At 38.0% G+C, this 18,712-nt stretch overlaps 1 long non-coding RNA gene across 7 annotated transcripts; it reads left to right on the forward strand.

The window, feature by feature from the left end:
* The first annotated feature begins 558 nt into the window (after nucleotides 1-558).
* Nucleotides 559-3,959, forward strand: LOC122062531. Of its 7 annotated transcripts, none has more exons than XR_006135006.1 (5): nucleotides 559-801; nucleotides 1,041-1,094; nucleotides 2,768-2,824; nucleotides 3,183-3,341; nucleotides 3,532-3,959. It is a non-coding gene; the product is annotated as an uncharacterized LOC122062531 (long non-coding RNA). The 7 variants fall into 7 exon arrangements; XR_006135003.1 differs by lacking the exon at nucleotides 559-801 and adding an exon at nucleotides 808-899; XR_006135007.1 differs by lacking the exons at nucleotides 559-801; nucleotides 1,041-1,094 and adding exons at nucleotides 1,114-2,386; nucleotides 2,509-2,603.
* The last annotated feature ends 14,753 nt before the right edge of the window (nucleotides 3,960-18,712 follow it).

Consider the following 18,712-nt stretch of genomic DNA (forward strand, 5'->3'; position numbering starts at 1 on the left):
TTTTCGATGCTTGTTCCAAACATTTCCTTTAGGTACAAAACAAAAATTCTATCTTTACACCATTGAACAATTGCCCATACGTGTATTTGCATGTGAGGGTTATAATAATATATATATATATATATATACATGTTAAAAAAGCCTCCAGTGATTACCACATCAGGAGTAGAGTCAAACAAGAAAAATGATTTAGCAAACTGATTCACCTCCTGTCTCAGCATTGGCTGGGATCCCACCGGTTTCTTCGCTTTTAGACGATAATTCTAGTATTCAATATCTGATTGGCTGATTTATATCAGTATCAGCCTCTATAGATTTCAGGCCGATATGATACAGATCCACCATTATGATCCAAGGATAAAAATGTAAATGAAAATTATTTTTAATTGAAAACCAGTGACAAATCAGTCCGATCTATATCAGCATCATATCGGTATCAGCCGACACCGATACCATTACTAAATCCACGCTTTGGACAATCAAAACGATACGTAAACACTGATTCGATTATCTCCTTGATATATATATATCACGAGACAACATCATAAAAACGATTCAATAGTTTTTAGATCTCGCAGCAATTTCCGCTTGAAGCTGTGAAAGGTTTCCATGGTCGGTGACTCGGTGCTCCATTAAATTATTACTTCTAAACGGAATGAGTGTATGGTGCTTCCAGTCGAAGCCCAAAACCAGGAGCACTTGCGACCTGCGGGGTTGGGGTTTGGAAATTGGGACCCAACGTCCTTTCAAGTCTTCAATTCTTGGAAGAGTTTATTAAGAGACAAGATTCAGGACTGATAAGTGAGTATACCAATTTTAGCTTTCTCAGAATTAATCTCACACCATCCATTTTCTTAACTTCCATTTTATCTTTGGTAGTTGCAGCAACGGTTGCAGAGGTAAGTCACCCATTAGCAGCAATTCACTAATCTCTCCCTTAAAAATCCTTCTGACCATGTTGTTGCTCTGATAATGGAGTAATCAATTCATATAGCTTCATGGGTATCTTCTAATTTGTCTTTATTTCCATTTTTTTGAAGCTCTCCGTCATGAATTCCATTGTTGGAGTTTCAAGCGAGAGATGGATCTCTCTGGTGCCCATCAAATTTAATGTGTTATTATATATTTAGATACAATTTTTGAAGCTATCTGTAGAATTGTTTTAGCTTTATTGATTAGAATTGTACAGGGAGGAAGAACTTCTTCAAGATTAAAAATTTCTGATGTTCTCTTTTTCGTCTCAGTTTTATTTTTTGATCTACAGTATCTGGAATCAAGAGTTATCTGATTTAGAAGGCTTAGCTGTTTTTGATAATGCATGTATGTAGCTATCCATTCCCCTATTGTCATTGGAATCTAAACTCTTCATTGAAGAACAGAGAGAGAGAGAGACATTACAGCCAGTGAGATCTAATGAATGGAGATTCTTCTATATCTGATTGCAATATGGATTCATCAAACAGGTTCAAAATAGTTTAGCCAGGAACATATGCCTCACCTTTTTTTTTTTTTTTCTCCTTTTTTGGTGGGGGTGTTCAACCCTGGATCCTCCGCCAGGAATTGTGTACCAGTGGCCTCCTCACACACACACAAGAAATAGGAAGTAGAAAAGAGAGGGAGAGGGGGGATTGTCGACTGGTGTTGATGTCTAACATAGATATGCTAATTAAGTTTTACACTAGAGGGTTAACCCTAGAAAGTATACATATTTACTTAGAGACCTGCAATGGCACTTGGTTTGTGCTTGTCAGGAGAGAGATTGAATATCAGGGACATTTATTCAAAGGCTTTGTTGGTGCTTTTGCTTCCTTCTTCATAAACAATCTGGTTACTAAGGCTTATTTCCTAGGAAGTTGCTGTTTGATGTTTTTCTCTTTTCCACTCTGACCTCTGATTCATTCCATAGGATTTGCAGTGACTAACAAAACTAAGTTGTGACAGAGCTGTGGTGACCATGGCTGCATTAGAAAGTTGTTTCGCCTTATTCTGTGATAAGCCTTAGTTAAGCAGAATCTGATCTTAGTTCTGTCTATAGGCTCCTATTGCACTACTACAACTGACCTCAAGCGTAGATGTTTTACAACAAGTGATGTTTCAAAGTATCACTTTGGTCTTATGGGGTGGTCTATGAATTTAGAGTTCAAAAAAAAAAAAAAGGAAGGCTGGTTCAACAAAATATAACTAAAATAAAAGGGTTTGCAATTGCAGACTTATTTAGTTTTCATGAATTTGAAACATGTATATATCACCAAAGCTAACATTGGAGTACTTCCTTATGTGTGATGTGCATGAGGACTTTCAGTGTAGATTGTTATTTCAGTGACTTAAGGCAGCCCTTAAGAGGACAATTGTCAGGCATCTCGTCAATCAAGAACTCTTGAATGAGGTTGTTAGTTCTGGGTTTGATCTTGTATAGTGTTCGATATGGTGATTAACTTATCAGATTTAGTTTGACTAAGGAGTAAAGTTCTGAGTCATCTGCTTTTTTTTTTTTTTCATACCCTTGAGGCTGCTGATTTGTTTGCAAAGAATATGATATTGTGAAGCTATATTCCATTTCTTAAGGCTGCTGAAAAAAAAAATCTGATCTGGATGACTGCACGGTGTGTTCTATTTCCTACTTTTATAATCCTTTGATGATTGGTCCAAGCTAAGACTTTGTCATTTTCCATTTTCCTTCTTTTTCTTTTTTTCCTTTTAGTGAAAGATAAATAAGAAAAAGAACAACCAGACAAAGGCAATTAACATGTGTTGGATTTTCTTATAGGTAAGGAAGATGTGAAGGCTATGTCAAGACTTCGTCTTCACCAGAAATATACAACAGGTCTTGAGTTTTGTCTTAACCCCTTATTTTGACATTATAAGACTAACATCAACAGTTTTAGCAACTTTTGAGCTAGGTGTAAATCCATCACATCTAGAATTATAGGATAGCAACTCCAGAAATCAAAACAGAACAAGATTTTTCCTACAGGTTCTGTTAAATTACAAACCATCCGCCTTGCTGCGGCTGGTTTCTGATTGATTGAGGTGAAAAGGAATTTTATATGTTCTCTCTTACTTAAAAGATTGATTCTTGGGACAAGGTGTATGCAGTATGAATATGAATCAAGTACTTAGTTACTAGTTCCTATTCTATAGCTAATAATTAGAATTTTCTGAAGGTTACTTGTATCTACCAGGTCCAGGAGATGTCTAACGGATGGCCTCTTGGGCTTCAGGCCATGAGCACTAGGCTAAGAGTGGTGGATGGCTTACAAGCCACTACAGCAGATCCATCTTTTTTCCATATGCATGCATTCAGTTTCACATCATTCACTTCCTCTGACCTCGACACTGAGGTGAATGTCTTTCTCTCTCTCTCTCTCTCTCTCTCTCTCTCTCTCTCTCTCTCTCTCTCTCTCTCTCTCTCCAATTGAGATATGGGCTCAAACACATACACCTGCTCCTTATTTTGCTCACATGGGAACAAATGCTAAATGTGTTAACCTCTGTTTTTTCTTTCTTTCTTTTTTTTTTGACACTGACCAGTCAACAAGGTCCTTCTTCCAAGACCGTAGCGTTTCACTGGGAAGATTGATTGGATTAATACCACAAAATGGAGAAGAATTATGTTTAACCAACTCATTGCATCTCGTAGAACGTGAACGGGTATCTGCGGCAGGTGCCACCAAAAATACGACCAGTAGACGACAAATGAAAATGTCTGAATGTATCTGTGTACCACTATTGCTATGTATTCTTGCAAGGACAAGCCGGAGTAGACAAGCTGAAGTAGAAACACCTCAAGACACTGAAGTTAGTGGTCAAATTAGAGGCAATCAATTATGATGTGAGGTATTCTTATTGTAATAAATCTTGTAATATGAAATACTCATTTTATCTTGAGGATGGTGTAATGGGAAGTGATGAGAGTCCCAGCCATTTGGTAATTAATAAAGCAGTTCATTGTTAATTAAGATTGTACGTAACGTTAAAGTTGTCGTCTTGTACAGCATACTCATTGAATGTTTGTAATCCTTGTTAGAACACATTTGATGCTTTTCAATGAAAATGCATAGAAGGATGTCACCTTTTTTATTCCTATTTTGATCAGATAATAGTGTACTTCTTCACCCAATAAAGCTATTGTGCAAAGCATCAAGTTAATTCTAGATGTTGGAGATGGTCTGCAAGCACCTCATATCTTGCTACAGTTCTTGTATGCAGCAGAAAATCAGAATCCAAAACCTGATGGGATCCACTTAAAAATTATCTTTTGTTAACAATCAATTTAATTGATATCTCACTTAATGACTGGAAAAGGGACAGGCAGGATTAAGTAAAATATGCATATTTCGATGGACATTCGTTCGCACAACAAAAAATTTCTTCCAGTAGTACATCCGTTGGATCCTCAGGTCTCAAAGGAATTGTACGTGTAGGGTTTCAGAAAAGAATCGATCTGATCCAGATCATAATCTTTATTGGATTGGATTGATAATGCATTCCAAGAAAGAATACCAAATGCAGCCTTAGTTTTTCAACCATGATCTTAAACATTTGGACTCTTATATTTGTTATTTTATCTTTCCAACTTCAACATTTTGAGGGTCCTGGCCCTTTTGGGCATTCCACCCCTGAATCTAACTCTAAATGATGGTTAAAAAGAATGAATTATACAATTATACTTTGTAAGCATTTGGAATCCTAGAGTGAATCTTTGATATGATTTCGTGGAAAGTATTATTTGACCTAGAAATGCATTCTAAGAGTGCATGCCAAACAAAGCATTAGCTACATAATTCTCTATTTTGAGAATGAAAGTTGAGGTATTTTGAAACTATCATGGCATTAAGATCACTTTCCATAACCCCCCCCCACCCAAATGCCAACCCTATGTTCTAAAGCAAGGGAGAGAAATGGAGTGTGTGCATAAAACTTACTTTAGAAGATAAATCTGAGTGGACTAACTCATACCCTAGTGAACTGGATAAAAATCGTCTGCAATTCTAATCTTGTACAATTATGTACAATACCCCCTTGAAAGGGTGACACGTGGACAAAGTGGTTTGAACGGCTCAGATTAATCCTATATTGATTCAACTCCAAACCAATGAGTTGAAATTGGATCAATGTAGAATTAATCTGAGCCGTTCAAATCACTTTATCCACGTGTCACATCTGAAGGGGGTATTGCACGGTATTGCACGGATAAGGAATTGCAGACGATTTTTATCCGAACCAACTAGGTTCATTTGGGATAAAAATCGTCTGAAATTCCCATCTCATACAATTCTGTACAATACCCCATGCAGAGGGCGACACGTGGACAATTTGAAATAGACGGCTCAGATGCTTTGTTGATTGAAGCCCCACCAAAATTGCTTTGAGGTAAGCAAACCGATCAGTCCAACGGATCAAACCACACCGTTTCCAGTTTCATCTCTCTGACTCCGAAACCTTTCTTCTTCTTCTTCTTCTTCTTCTTCCTCCTCCTCCTCCTCTGTTTAGGTTTTGTTTTTTGCTCACTCTGCGAGGAAAAAAAAAATCTCAAAATTTGAACCTTGAGTGTGGCTCTGCATGCCTCACAAGACCAAAAGTCTTGGGAAGAAGCACAGAAATTTAAGCGCAGACGATGGACAAGAGAGGTTCTCTTCCTCATAGAGATAGCAAATAACAACCACTAGGGGTGTCAATTCCTAAACCGAATCGGTAAAACAGGCCGGACCGAACCGATAACAACACGGACCGAACTGAACCGAAGCCTTATTGGTTCGGTTTGGTTTGGAGTATTGCAACCCCAAAACCAAACCGAACCGCACCAGAAACCGGATGAACCCGAAACCAAACCGAAATCGGCTCAAAACCCGGACCGAAACTGAAACCAAACCGGTAAGAAACCGAAACACTCCAAAATTCATTAAAAAATCAAAATTTGCATAGTTTTGTATACATTTGTATGGAAAGTTGAATCCAAACTAGACCAAAAATCAAAACCAACCCGGTTACAAATCGATTTAAGAAACCAAAAACAAACCGAAACCAAACCGCACCGAAACCGAAACCAAACCGAAACCGGAATTTCCTTATTGGTTCGGTTTCGGTTTCAACTTTCCCACACCAAACCAACTCAACCCGGACCGAAACTGAGCCGGACTGACCGATTGACACCCCTAACATCCACCATGCAAACCTTGCCAACGCATCGACAATCATTGAAATCTGGTTTCTCATTAGATGAGTGATCACAACTCCAAACGCTCAGATAGCTCTCTTCAGACTTTTTCAATGCCGATAAAGCTTCGCCGACGGCAGCAGAGATCGATACGACCTCAATGCTGGCTTCCCCAGATAGAGGTTGGATACCTTATGACCCGAAGAGTACTGCCATATATAATAGCAACTAGAGAAGAGAAGCAGACAAAGATCTGAGCACCAGAAATTGCAGAGAGAGAGAGAGAGAGAGAGAGAGGGAGAGAGAAACAAAACCCTAAACTGATGAGGAAGAGGAAGAAGAAGAAGAAGAGGTTTCTGAGTCGGAGAGATGAAATTGGAAATGTCTCTTGTTCTATGGTTGTTTACATGGAAGGGAGAGAGGGGTGATCCAGCGGGAGTTTCCCCTTCGTGAGCAGAGACAGAGAAAGGGGTGAGAGACAGGGTGTCGTGCGAGTGGCTTCCAGCAGGAGAGTTAAACCGGTCTGGTTTGATTCATTGGATAGATCGGTTCATTTGCTTCTAACCGGTTTTGGTGGAGCTTCAGTCAACAAAGCAACTGAGCTGTCTATTTCAAATTGTCCACATGTCAACCTCTGCAGGGGGTATGGTACAGAATTGTATGAGATGGGAATTGCAGGGGATTTTTATCCGTTCATTTGAGGACAAGATAAGGGGTGATAATGATTTAAAGTAGAAAAATTAGTACTAAGTTTGGCATAGACAATCCTAAGTGGAATCCCTTCATTTAATGTAGAAACAGGAGAAGATAAGAGTGGACGACGACTAGTACCAACTCCCCCTACTAGGAAGATAATGTTGATTTTTTTTTTTATTGTTTTATTCAAAGATGACTGAGATTAGATGAGTTGAGTGGGGTTGGTGAATAGAAACGGATGTAGAAATACACTCCCTGGAGTGATTCTGAGGTTCTTTTTAAAACAAAAACAAAAAAAAAAAAAAAAAAAAAAAAAAAAAAAAAAAAAAAAAAAAAAAAAAAAAAACTTTTGAATTGTAGGAAACACTTCCTCATTTTGTAGGTAAGGGTGTCAATTCAATATTGATATTAATATACGATATCAAAATCATACTGAATTATCGTATCAAAATTGTCTCAATGGAGATTCAGTATGGTATGATGATATGGTAATTTTCTCGATATAATATGATATCGTTATTTAAGACAAAACCATCATGTATCGAACCATATCGAAATGCTGAAACCATATCGAATACCATACCAAATTACTGAATATATATATATACATAAAAGAATGATAAAAATATTGTACCAAAACCCTATTCATATCAAATAAAATACGGTATTACTATTGAAATATAGGTATTTTTTCCGATATGGTACGATTTGTGTATTGACCCTTGACGTGCTGCACCATACCAAATATAATCAGTATGGTATGACAATATACTTTTGGTAACGATATGGTATGATAATATGTACAATTTATTATACGGGGGCATGTCCTGGGGGCTATGATCACTACCATGGAGCACCCTTTTTCTGTTACCAAAAAATATATATATATATATATATATATATATATATATATATATCCCTTACTATAAGTAGAATTAATTTTACAATAAATTGTAAGCAACGAAAGAAGTGCTTCTTATCCCAAGCCCCAAGGCCAAGCCCAGGCCAACCTGTTAGAAGGTCGGGGCAGGGCGCTTGAGGGGGTGTTTGGTTCGGTAAATCAAATGGTGTATGTATCGGATATGAATGTCAATCTTTTGATAGACATTCTTCTGAATTATGTTTCTTTCTGAAAAATCGTTTGGTTGCCTTGAAGTTAGTACATGTTTCTCGCGGGTTGAGATATTGGTTTCCATAGAAAACGTCTTTCCGCTTTCTCTTTTTATACTAGGTGGTAAAAATGTTGCTCAAATCTGAGTTTAAGTGTTGAGGTAAACTCAGATTTGACACACATCCTTTGTAATATGGCCATTCATGGGAAGTAGGATGCTCACTTATAAGGGTCATTCTAGTGGAATCAAACAACTCCAAAAATTAAGAATTATCATTCTAAAGAATGTCATCCCAAAGATTTACCGAACCAAACACCCCCTAAGCCAATCATCCAGATTCCAGATTCCAGGCCATTTTTAAATCCTTCTAATGCTATGAAGAATGTTCTACAAAGCGCCCACAATCACCTCTAGTGTACTCTAGTTCAGGAGGAAATTTTTTGGAAGTAGAAATCAAGAGTGAAATGGCTTCAGAAGGGGGATAGGAATACCAAATTTTTTCATGCCATGATTAATGCCAAAAGAAATAAGGTGGGGATAGAGAAAATTAAAAATGAGGAAGGGGATTGGATTTTTTGTGCTATGGGGTGCACGCCGAGGCGGTACGCTATTTCTCTAGTATTTTCTTAGCTCAGCCTCGTAACTTGGATGACGATTTGCTTGAGTTTATCCCTACGCTTATCTCTGCGAAGGACAATGTTTCTCTACTCCTAGCTCCAACTATGGAAGAGGTTGAAATAGCAGTATTCTCTCTATCTAATGATAGTGCACTAGGGCCGGATGGATTTACTGGGCATTTCTTCACTTCCTATTGGGAGATGGTGGGTCATGATGTATGGCTGGCGGTCAACGATTTCTTCTCGGGGGTTTTCTTACAAGAAGTTTCACCTCGTCTCACCTCATTCTCATTCCTAAGAAGGCCCAGAGGTAGTGTCGGACTTTAGACCCATTAGTCTTTGTAATTTTTCTTATAAGATTATCTCTATGAGGTTGGCTACTTTTCTCCCCTGGTTGATTTCTAACGAACAGGGAGCATTTGTTCAAGGAAGATGTATCCATGACAATATTGCATTGGTTCAAGAGGTGATGCAAGATTTGAACAGAAAATCTCAAGGTAGTAATGTGATTTTAAAATTGGATATGGCAAAGGCTTACGACTGCAAGAAATGGGATTTTATTTATGAAGTTTTAAATAAATTCGATTTCTCAAGAACATGGCAGTTGGTCAAGAAAACTATAGAAAATTGCTAGTTCTCTGTGATTATGGATGGTGGGCCAAATGACAATTTTAAATCTACCAGAGGTCTCCACCAAGGTGATCCATTGTCTCCCACTTTATTCATTCTTGCAGAAGAAGTTCTTAGCAGAGGGTTGAAGATGTTATTTACTAAGGGACTTGCAATATATTATCATCATTCTAGGGATTGCCCGGGCATCTCTCATAGCATGTTTGCTGATGATACAATTATCTTTACAAATTGATTAAAGCCCTCTTTGAAGCAGATCATGGGATTTCTTAGTAGGTATGAAAATGTCTCTGGTCAGCTAGTGAATAGGCATAAAAGCTGCTATATTATGAGCTCTAAAGCCTCGAAAGCCCGTATGAAAGTTGTTGGTGACATTACAAGGTTTGTGAGAAAATCTCTGCCTATAACATACTTGGGGGTGCCTCTCTATATGGGAGGATTGAAAGTTTGCTTTTTTGATGATATGCTAGCTAAAGTTAGAAACAGAGTGACAGGTTGGAAAAGGAAGCTTTTATCTTCAGGGGGTAGATTGGTTTTTCTTAAGCATGTGATTTCTTCCATGCCGATTCACATCCTTGCTAGTTTAGAGATTCCAAAATCTGTTATGCAAAGCTTTTACCATATTTGTGCAGATTTTTTACAGGGATCTTCAGAGTTTGGTAAGCGTCATCATTGGGTGAGTTGGCTAAAGGTTTGTAGGCTTTTAGATGAATGAGGACTAGAAATCCGATTATTAAAGGATATTAGTACGTATGTCCATGTAGTTGAAGGGTCTATGGCATATTATTTCAGAGAATTCCATATGGAGTGCTTTCTTTAAGGAAATTTTTTTTAAGGATAACCATATTGATTTGGCCGAATGCAAGTTAATGGGTACGAAAACTTGGTAGAGGGCCTTAGAGCTTAAAGAGTTTATCTCATTGAAGTCCAAATGGCTGGTTGGCTTTGGTGAGGAGAACTTTTGGCTTGATAATTGGTCGGGTATGGGCTCCCTAATCAACTATGTTGATGGTGCCTAGAATGTGAACATTGAGACTCGGATAAAAGACTTGCTTACAGGTGATGGCAGTTCGGATCAAGACGTGTTGAATGTTATTGACTACTGTTGGTTTTTAATGCAAGCTTTAAAAACAAATTAAGATTCAAAACACTTGCCCCTTCAATTTTTCTTTAAGCTTATTTACATCTCCCCTTAATTACTTCTTAATTGGCTAGTATGTTTATGTTGAAGCTAGAGGGATTATGTACTTCCTTCAGTTTTGGAGATTCTTTAAAGTCTCTCCATAAAATGGTTATTAAATACTACAGTTGTTAGTACGTAATTTATCCTTTGGAGCTCTTTAAGGCAATTTCTCTTTTAAGTTTTTGAGACACTTTATGTCTCTACACAGAAGCTTCTTGAGGAAGCAATTCTTCAATTTTTGAGAGATTAAATTTGAAAGATCTTTAATCTCATATCTTTAAGTATCAATTTATTCACTTTGATTTTTAAGTTCTTTAATTCCTTTCTTTTACTCCTCATCCAAATTGTCTTATAAATAGGGGGAGCTTTAGCATTTGCAAAAACATGGATCAAGTCACTTGAAGCATTCAAGTGTGTGCTGTCAAGCTTTAATTTTCTTAAGTTTCATTGGATTTCATATGTCTATTTCTTGGTGTTTTGTTTTCTAGTTTGAGCACAGCCCTATAGCATTCGAAGGGATCTAGTAGTCAAATGCACGATTACTGGGGGAGCCATCGGGCTGTTTTATCTTGAAGGCCGATTTGTAATATTCTCGGTTGCACCATAGGGGGCATCTATGGTCTTAAGGACAGTGTCAAGTGACACGACTCAACTCACCAATTTTTCTAACAATCTTTGTTTCAGGTATCAGGAATATTTCATACAAGTGATAGATTGAAAGTTCTCTTATCAAGAAGGTGACACTGAGGTTTTCTCTCTCAATAATCTGACACAATTTTACCTACAATTCTTAAGACCGTAGATCCAGTTTATTGAGAGACCAAATATTTATATGGCTAATAATATTGTGTCGACAATGGAGAATCTAAGGATCATTTCTAACCTTGACAAAGTTGAACCATTTGATGGTTCAAATTACAAGAGGTGGATATAGAGGTTGTTGTTTGCCCTAGACCAATTAAATGTGTCATTTGCTCTGACCTCACCCGTACCTACTGAAAGTGATGATCCTATCCTCAAAGCTCATAGGCAAGCATGGATCCAAGTGGATTATCAGTGCAAAAACCACCTTCTAAATTCTTTATCCAATGAACTTTGCCATGTCTGTGCATCTTATGATTTGGCTCAGTCTATTTGGACGGCATTGGATAAAAGTATACCCTAGAGGATGCTGAAATAAAAAATATATTATTATAAATTATTTAAAATTTGTGATAAAATATGACAAAAACATATCTGCCCAAGTTGATGAATTCCAAGTCCTAGTGGCAAAATTGGCCAAGAAGGGATGGTATTGCCAGAGGAATTTATTGCTGGTTCTCTATTAAAGAAATTACCTTCATCCTGGGTGACTTCAAAATGAATATGAAGCACAAAAGGAATGACTGGACCCTGGATCAAATCTTAGTCCGGATTAAAATTAAAGAGAAGAACTGGGAAAAGGACAAAACCAAAAAGGCTAAAGAATTTCAATCTAAAGCGAATTTGGTTGAATCGGAAAAACACGAACAATTTAAGAAAGGTCTAAAGACCAAGAAGTGGAATTCCTTCAAGAAAAAGAAGGAAAATTGTTTTGTATGTGGTAAACCCGAGCACCATAAGAAAGAATGCCGAAAGGGAAGAACAAAACTAAACCTCACTGAGGCTGATGTCTTCACTGCCATGGTGACCGAGGTAAACTTGGTTGAAAAACCAAAAGAATGGATATAGACACAGGTGCTACCAAGCACATCTATGGGGATCGGAATGCCTTTTTCAACTATTTAACTGTTGGATCAGGTGAACAAGTATACATGGAAAATTCCCAGTCATCTCAAGCCTATGGCAAGGGGTAGGTTCAATTGAAGTTAACTTCAGGAAAAACCCTTGTTCTCAAGGATGTGTTGCATGTGCCTGACATTCGATGGAATCTTGTATCTGGTGCTCTTCTCATCAAGGTAGAATTTAAGTTATCATTTGAGGCAGATAAAGCTATTGTCTCCAAAAACAATATATTTGCTGGTAAAGGGTATAACTCAGGTGGGTTATTTGTATTGAATGTTGCCAATGTTATTAATGAGGAAGCTGGTAGTTCTGTTTACTTGGTTGATTCGTATAATGTTTGGCATGGTAGATTAGGACATTGCAATGCATCATACATAAAGAAGTTATGCAAACTAGATCTAATAGATGGTAATCCAGAACCTTCATCATTTAAATGTCCCATTTGTGTTGAGGCGAAATTCACTAGGAAGCCTCATGCTTCTGTAGAAAGAAAAAGTGAGCTATTGAAATTGGTTCATAAGGACTTAGGTGACTTCAAATCACATGAGTCAAGAGGTGGTAAGAGGTACTTTGTAACCTTTATAGATGATTGTTCCAGGTATACTAAGGTATACCTTCTTCGGACCAAAGATGAAGCTGAACAAGCATTCTTAACCTATAAAGCTGAGGTTGAAAATCAGTTGGAAAGAAAAATAAAAAGACTTAGAACTGATAGAGGGACATAATATGATACTCAATATCTATCAAAATTTTGTGAAGATAATGGGATCATTCATGAGACAACGGTCCCATATCAACCTCAATCAAATGGAGTTGCTGAAAGGAAAAATAGATCTCTAAAAGAGATGATAAACTCTATGCTTATAAGTTCGAGATTACCCCTGAATTTGTGGGGGGAAGCCATATTATAAGCTTGTTATGTCTTCAACTTGTTATGTCTTCAACAGAATACCTCATGAGAAAACTGGCTCTATACCATTTGTAGGAAACATAACCTTAAATATCTAAAAGTTTGGGATTGTTTATCCAAAGTTGGATTACCTAAACCCAAGAGAAAGAAGTTAGGACCTAAAACTTATGACTGTGTCTTTATTGGCTATGCTTAACATAGTGCGGCATATAGATTCATAGTGATTAAATCTACAGATGGCATCTTTGAAGCAAATACCATCATTGAATCTAGAGATGATGATTGCTTTGAGAATATATTTCTTTTGAGGAAAGATTTACAAAGTGTTAATACACATTTGGCCAATAATAATGATTCACTTGAAAATGCGACTAAAGACTTATTGACACCAAGTCTTGTTGAACCTAGTGGTGAAAATCAACTTAGAATGAGTAAAAGGAAAAGGAGAGAACCTAATTTAGGTGATGGTATGTTTACACATTTTGTCAATGATGATCCTATTACATACCAACATGCCATTACATCTCTTGATACTATATTCTAAAAAGAAGCAATCAAGAGCAAGTTAGACTCTATAATTGCTAAGCACACTTGGGAATTAGTTGATTTTCCACCTGGAACTAAGGTTCTAGATACCAAGTGGATATTTAAAAAGAAACTAAAGCCTAATGGTACACTTGATAAGTTTAAGGCCAGATTAATGGTCAAAGGTTTCAAGCAAAAGAAGGATATATATTTCTTTGATACTTTTTCTCCAATTGCTAGAATTGCAATCATAAGATTATTGATTGCTATTGCATCAATCTATAAGCTTATCATACATCAAATGGATGTAAAGACTGCATTTCTAAATAGAGGTTTAAAGGAAGAAATCTATATCAAACAACCTGAAGGATGTGTCATTCCTGGACAAGAGCATAAAGTCTGCAAACTTATGCGATCATTATATGGTTTAAAACAAACACCTAAACAATGGTATGAAAATTTTGATAATATTTTAATTTTAAATGATTTTCAGGTAAATGATTCTGATAGGTGTGTTTATAGTAAGTTCCATAACAACAAAGGTGTTTTTATTATTTTATATGTCGATGATATTTTAATTCTGGGCACTAGTCTTGATTTAGTGAAATCTACTAAGGCCTTTCTAATGTCCCATTTTGATACTAAAGATATGGGAGAGGCTGATGTGATTTTAGGAATCAAGATTATTAGAAAAGAATGTGAAATAATTTTATCTCAAGCCCATTATGTGGAAAATCTACTGAAAAAATATGACTATTTTGATAGCAAAATCATGAAAACACCTTTAGTTGTTGGAAGTCATAGACAAAGAAATAATGAAAAATTAGTTTCACAAAAAGCATGTTGCCAAATTATTGGTTGTCTCTTATCTAATGAATTACACAAGACTTGATATAGCTCTTGCTGTTGAAAATTAAGCCAACATATCAAGAATCCAGGAATGGAACATTGGGATGGCTTAAAAAGGTTGTTAAGTTATTTAAAGGGTACTATGAATTATGGTTTACATTTTTGTGGTAACCCTGTTGTGTTTGAAGGATATTGTGATGCTAACTAGATATCTGATTTAAATGAAACATTGACTACTAGTGGTTATGTGTTCATTTTAGGTGGTGGAGCGATTTCATAAAAATCGATTAAACAAACTTGTAGTACAAGTTCCTCCATGGAAGCTGAATTTATAGCTTTGGAGAAGGTTGGATCTGAAGCTGAATGGATAAGGAATCTAGTAGCAGATATACCATTATGGCCTAAGCCTGTGCCTTCTTTATATCTACATTGTGACAGTCAGACAGCCATTGCAAAGGCTAAAAGCAAAGTGTATAATGGTAAGAAAAGGCATATACGCCTTAGACACAACTTGGTGAGGGAATATATAAATAATGGTACCATTGCTATCGACTTTTTAAAGTCAGAGAGGAATGTAGTAGACATGTTTACAAAGCCTCAATCTACCAAGTTTATTTATAATACATCTAAAGGAATAAGCTTGAGGCCCATGTCATAAGTCAAAGTGATGGACACCCAACCTATGTGATAGGAGATCCCTAGAATTAGGTTAAAAGGGTAAAAACGAAATCACTGGATGACTTGATTAGTACTATCATGTGCCTATTCCGGATTAGATGTGGAAGATAGTACTCACCACAATGACAAGGAGGATGAGTTTATAAAACTCTTAATCGGCCAAGGCCCATGTCAGATAAGGGTATGTTAACTGTGGTGCATACTGTGGGCTGACCTAAGTGGATGTAGGGGGTGAGGCCGCATCAGTTGAGAATTTTATGGGAAGATTCTTTAAACATTCATGATTCCAAGATGGAGACAAAGGCCAAAACTGTCCACAATATATAAAAGAGTGACTATGGTGTCAGATGGTAGGATATGGATAGTAAGTTAGTCGGCTATACCAATGAGGAAAGGTTCAAGAAGTCTGACTTCACCTATACTCTGTAGCGTGGCTTATCAGACCTAGTGTAGATTCAAGTCCGAAAGACATCTGCAATGATGTGTTTTACCATTCTAATGTGCTCAAACTATATATATATATATATATATTTGTATTTATATTTTTACTAGTATTTTGAATCTTGTGGGGGAACTGTTGGTTTTTAATGCAAGTTTTAAAAACAAATTAAGATTCAAAACACTTGCCCCTTCAGTTTTTCTTTAAGCTTATTTACATCTCCCCTTAATTGCTTCTTAATTGGCTAGTTTGTTTATGTAACCTATTGTTGAAGCTAGAAGGATTATGTACTTCCTTCAGTTTTGGAGATTCTTTAAAGTCTCTCCATAAAATGGTTATTAAATACTATAGTTGCTAGTACATAATTTATCCTTTGAAGCTCCTGAATGCAATTTCTCTTTTAAGTTTTTGAGACACTTTATGTCTCTACACAGAAGCTTCTTGAGGAAGCAATTCTTCAGTTTTGAGAGATTAAATTTGAGAAATCTTTAATCTCATATATTTAAGTATCAATTTATTCACTTTGAAAAGTTCTTTAATTCCTTTCTTTTACTCCTCATCCAAATTGTCTTATAAATAAGGGGAGCTTTAGCATTAGCAAAAACACAGATCAAGTCACTTGAAGCATTCAAGCGTGTATTGTCAAGCTTTGATTTTCTTGTTTCATTGGATTTCACATGTCCATATCTTGGTGTTTTGTTTTCTAGTTTGAGCACAGCCCTATAACATTCGAAGGGTTCCAGTAGTCGAGTGCAGAATTACTGGAGGAGTCATCGGACTATTTTATCTAGGAGGCCGATTTGTAATATTTTCGATTGCACCATAGGGGGCATCTACAGTCTTAAGGACAGTGTCAAGTGACACGACTCAGCCCACTAATTTTTCTAACAATCTTTGTTTCAACTATCAGAAATATTTCATACAGGTGATAGATTGAAAGTTCTCTTATCAAGAAGGCGACACTGATGTTTGCTCTCTCAATAATCTGACACAATTTTTGTCACACCCCGTTCTCACTGAACCGGGCCAGTGACCGGGATAACTCCGGTTAACCCAAACCTGCCAGGATCATCTGATACTGTATTCCACCACAGCATACACACAACTAATAAAAGCTCACCAGATCAGCGGAAGACTAAGTTTTACCTGTGAATAATCCCATAATACTTGATACCCGAATTGTGATACAATAGTTATATACATGTGGGCCCGAAGGCATGATATTTACACAATAAAAGTACAATTCACATATCAAAGGAAACATCAAAATAATCAGAGTACACAGCTCGGCTCGGTATCAAAGGCTAGAGCTCAGCTCGACATCAAGGGTTGAGCCCAGCTCGGCATCACATGGTAGAGCTCAGCTCGGCCTCAGAAGTGGAGCCCAGCTCTGCATCAGAACTGCGGTCCCGCAGCACAACTCTCACACGAGCAGACAGTGCCGTGCCCTAACTCCTCAGGGGCCCACCAGTCCTCTTCGGGGAACTTGACTGTGGGACCCACCCCGTGCTCCTCAGATGTATGACCTGTAAAATCATCTAAAAAGGGGGTACCCGTGGGATGAGCTCACTAGCTCAGTAAGTGGTAAGATGGACCACACAGCAGTCCACACATCAAAACACAATCATATGTACTACATGCCATGCATTACATTTTAAATCACATCCACCTAAGCAACATTACTAAGTCTTCGGTTTAGTGCTACTACAGCCACAGTGCGCGTATACTCCGGGTACGAGCCGCGAACTCCATCCCGTGATACGCCCATAGGGCTATGGGAAAAGGCCCACCATGAGTACTCGGAAAAGTAAAAACAATGCCGTCCACCGCTCTCAACAGAAAAGTAAATGACTGAAATTAAAGGTGTTGACTCCAACAATTTAAAAGCAGTACGATTGGCCCTCTTGAATGTACCATCGGGGTTGCCGACTGTCCTATTGACCCGTCGGGCGTTATGTCTAACTGCCACAGTGACCCGACAACCGCGACCACTGCTTCCCCCCAAATGGTAACCCAACACCTTAACCCCTGTTGGGAAGGGTCGTAGCATGGGACGGTGAAAATCCTAAACCGTATGCTCCTATATGACAATAGTACGATTGCATAGTACCACCGCGTCCCATATCACGGGCCACCAATGCACTCGTTTCCAAGCCAACTATGGCATCTAGTCTATTAATGCATTATGCACAATGATGTCAACATTCATCACATAAGCATCTCATCACTTGGCATTTAGAAAGTAAACATAGCACACATGCATAACAATGTGAGGATGACTAATCTACACAACATATTTATGATGGCATGACTAGACTAGATACAAGTAAATGAATGCCAAATAATGCCTTGAAACAAGGCCAAACGTCCTCTCCCCACTTACTTGTAGCGTACAAGGATTCCCGTTCGGTACGGGTGAGATCCGGTGCGAAACGTGTAGGATTTGGTGAACCTAACATAATTGAGCGGGGTTAGTACTTCACCATTTTAGGATCAAAATTAACGAGATCCGATGACAAAATCATGTTTAGAACGTTAAAAGAAGGTCGCACATCCGATTTGGGTCCAATCGAACGTAAAAATCACCTTCGGGGCCACACAGGTGGGTCAGACAGGTGGGCTGTCTGGCCCACCGGTTCTACCCACTGGTCTTGATTGACGGGTAGGGGCCCGCCGGTTGGCCTGTTGGTCGGGCCCGCCGGTTGGCCTGTTGGTCTGGCCCGCCAGTCGGGCCAGGGGGCCTTGCTAAGACTGACGGGCAGGGTGGCCCGCCGGTTGTGCTCGAAGGCCCTGCCCTCTCAGGTGGGTGCCCACAGGCGGGCCAGATGGCCCACCGGTTCCACCCACCGGTCTTGGCGGAAAACCTACTGTTTCTTCCCAACTTCCTCCATTCTTTGGGGATTCAAATGGGGCTTTTCCCAATCCATTCTTCACACCTTCAAGGTCTTATAGGATGGTTCTAACCTAGATCTAGGTTAGATTCAAGGGATGGGAAACCATCTTACTTTCTTTGCTCAAGAACAACTTCAAACCCTCCAAATCACTTCAAACCCACAATGCTTCTTCCACCTTGTCAATACCTCTTCAAATCCTTCAAGATCAACACATAAATCATTTATTAAACCTTAGATTCATCATTTCAAAGGGGATTT

This window comes from Macadamia integrifolia, unplaced genomic scaffold (assembly GCF_013358625.1).
Source record: "Macadamia integrifolia cultivar HAES 741 unplaced genomic scaffold, SCU_Mint_v3 scaffold1063, whole genome shotgun sequence".
NCBI classification, from domain to species: Eukaryota; Viridiplantae; Streptophyta; class Magnoliopsida; order Proteales; family Proteaceae; genus Macadamia; species Macadamia integrifolia.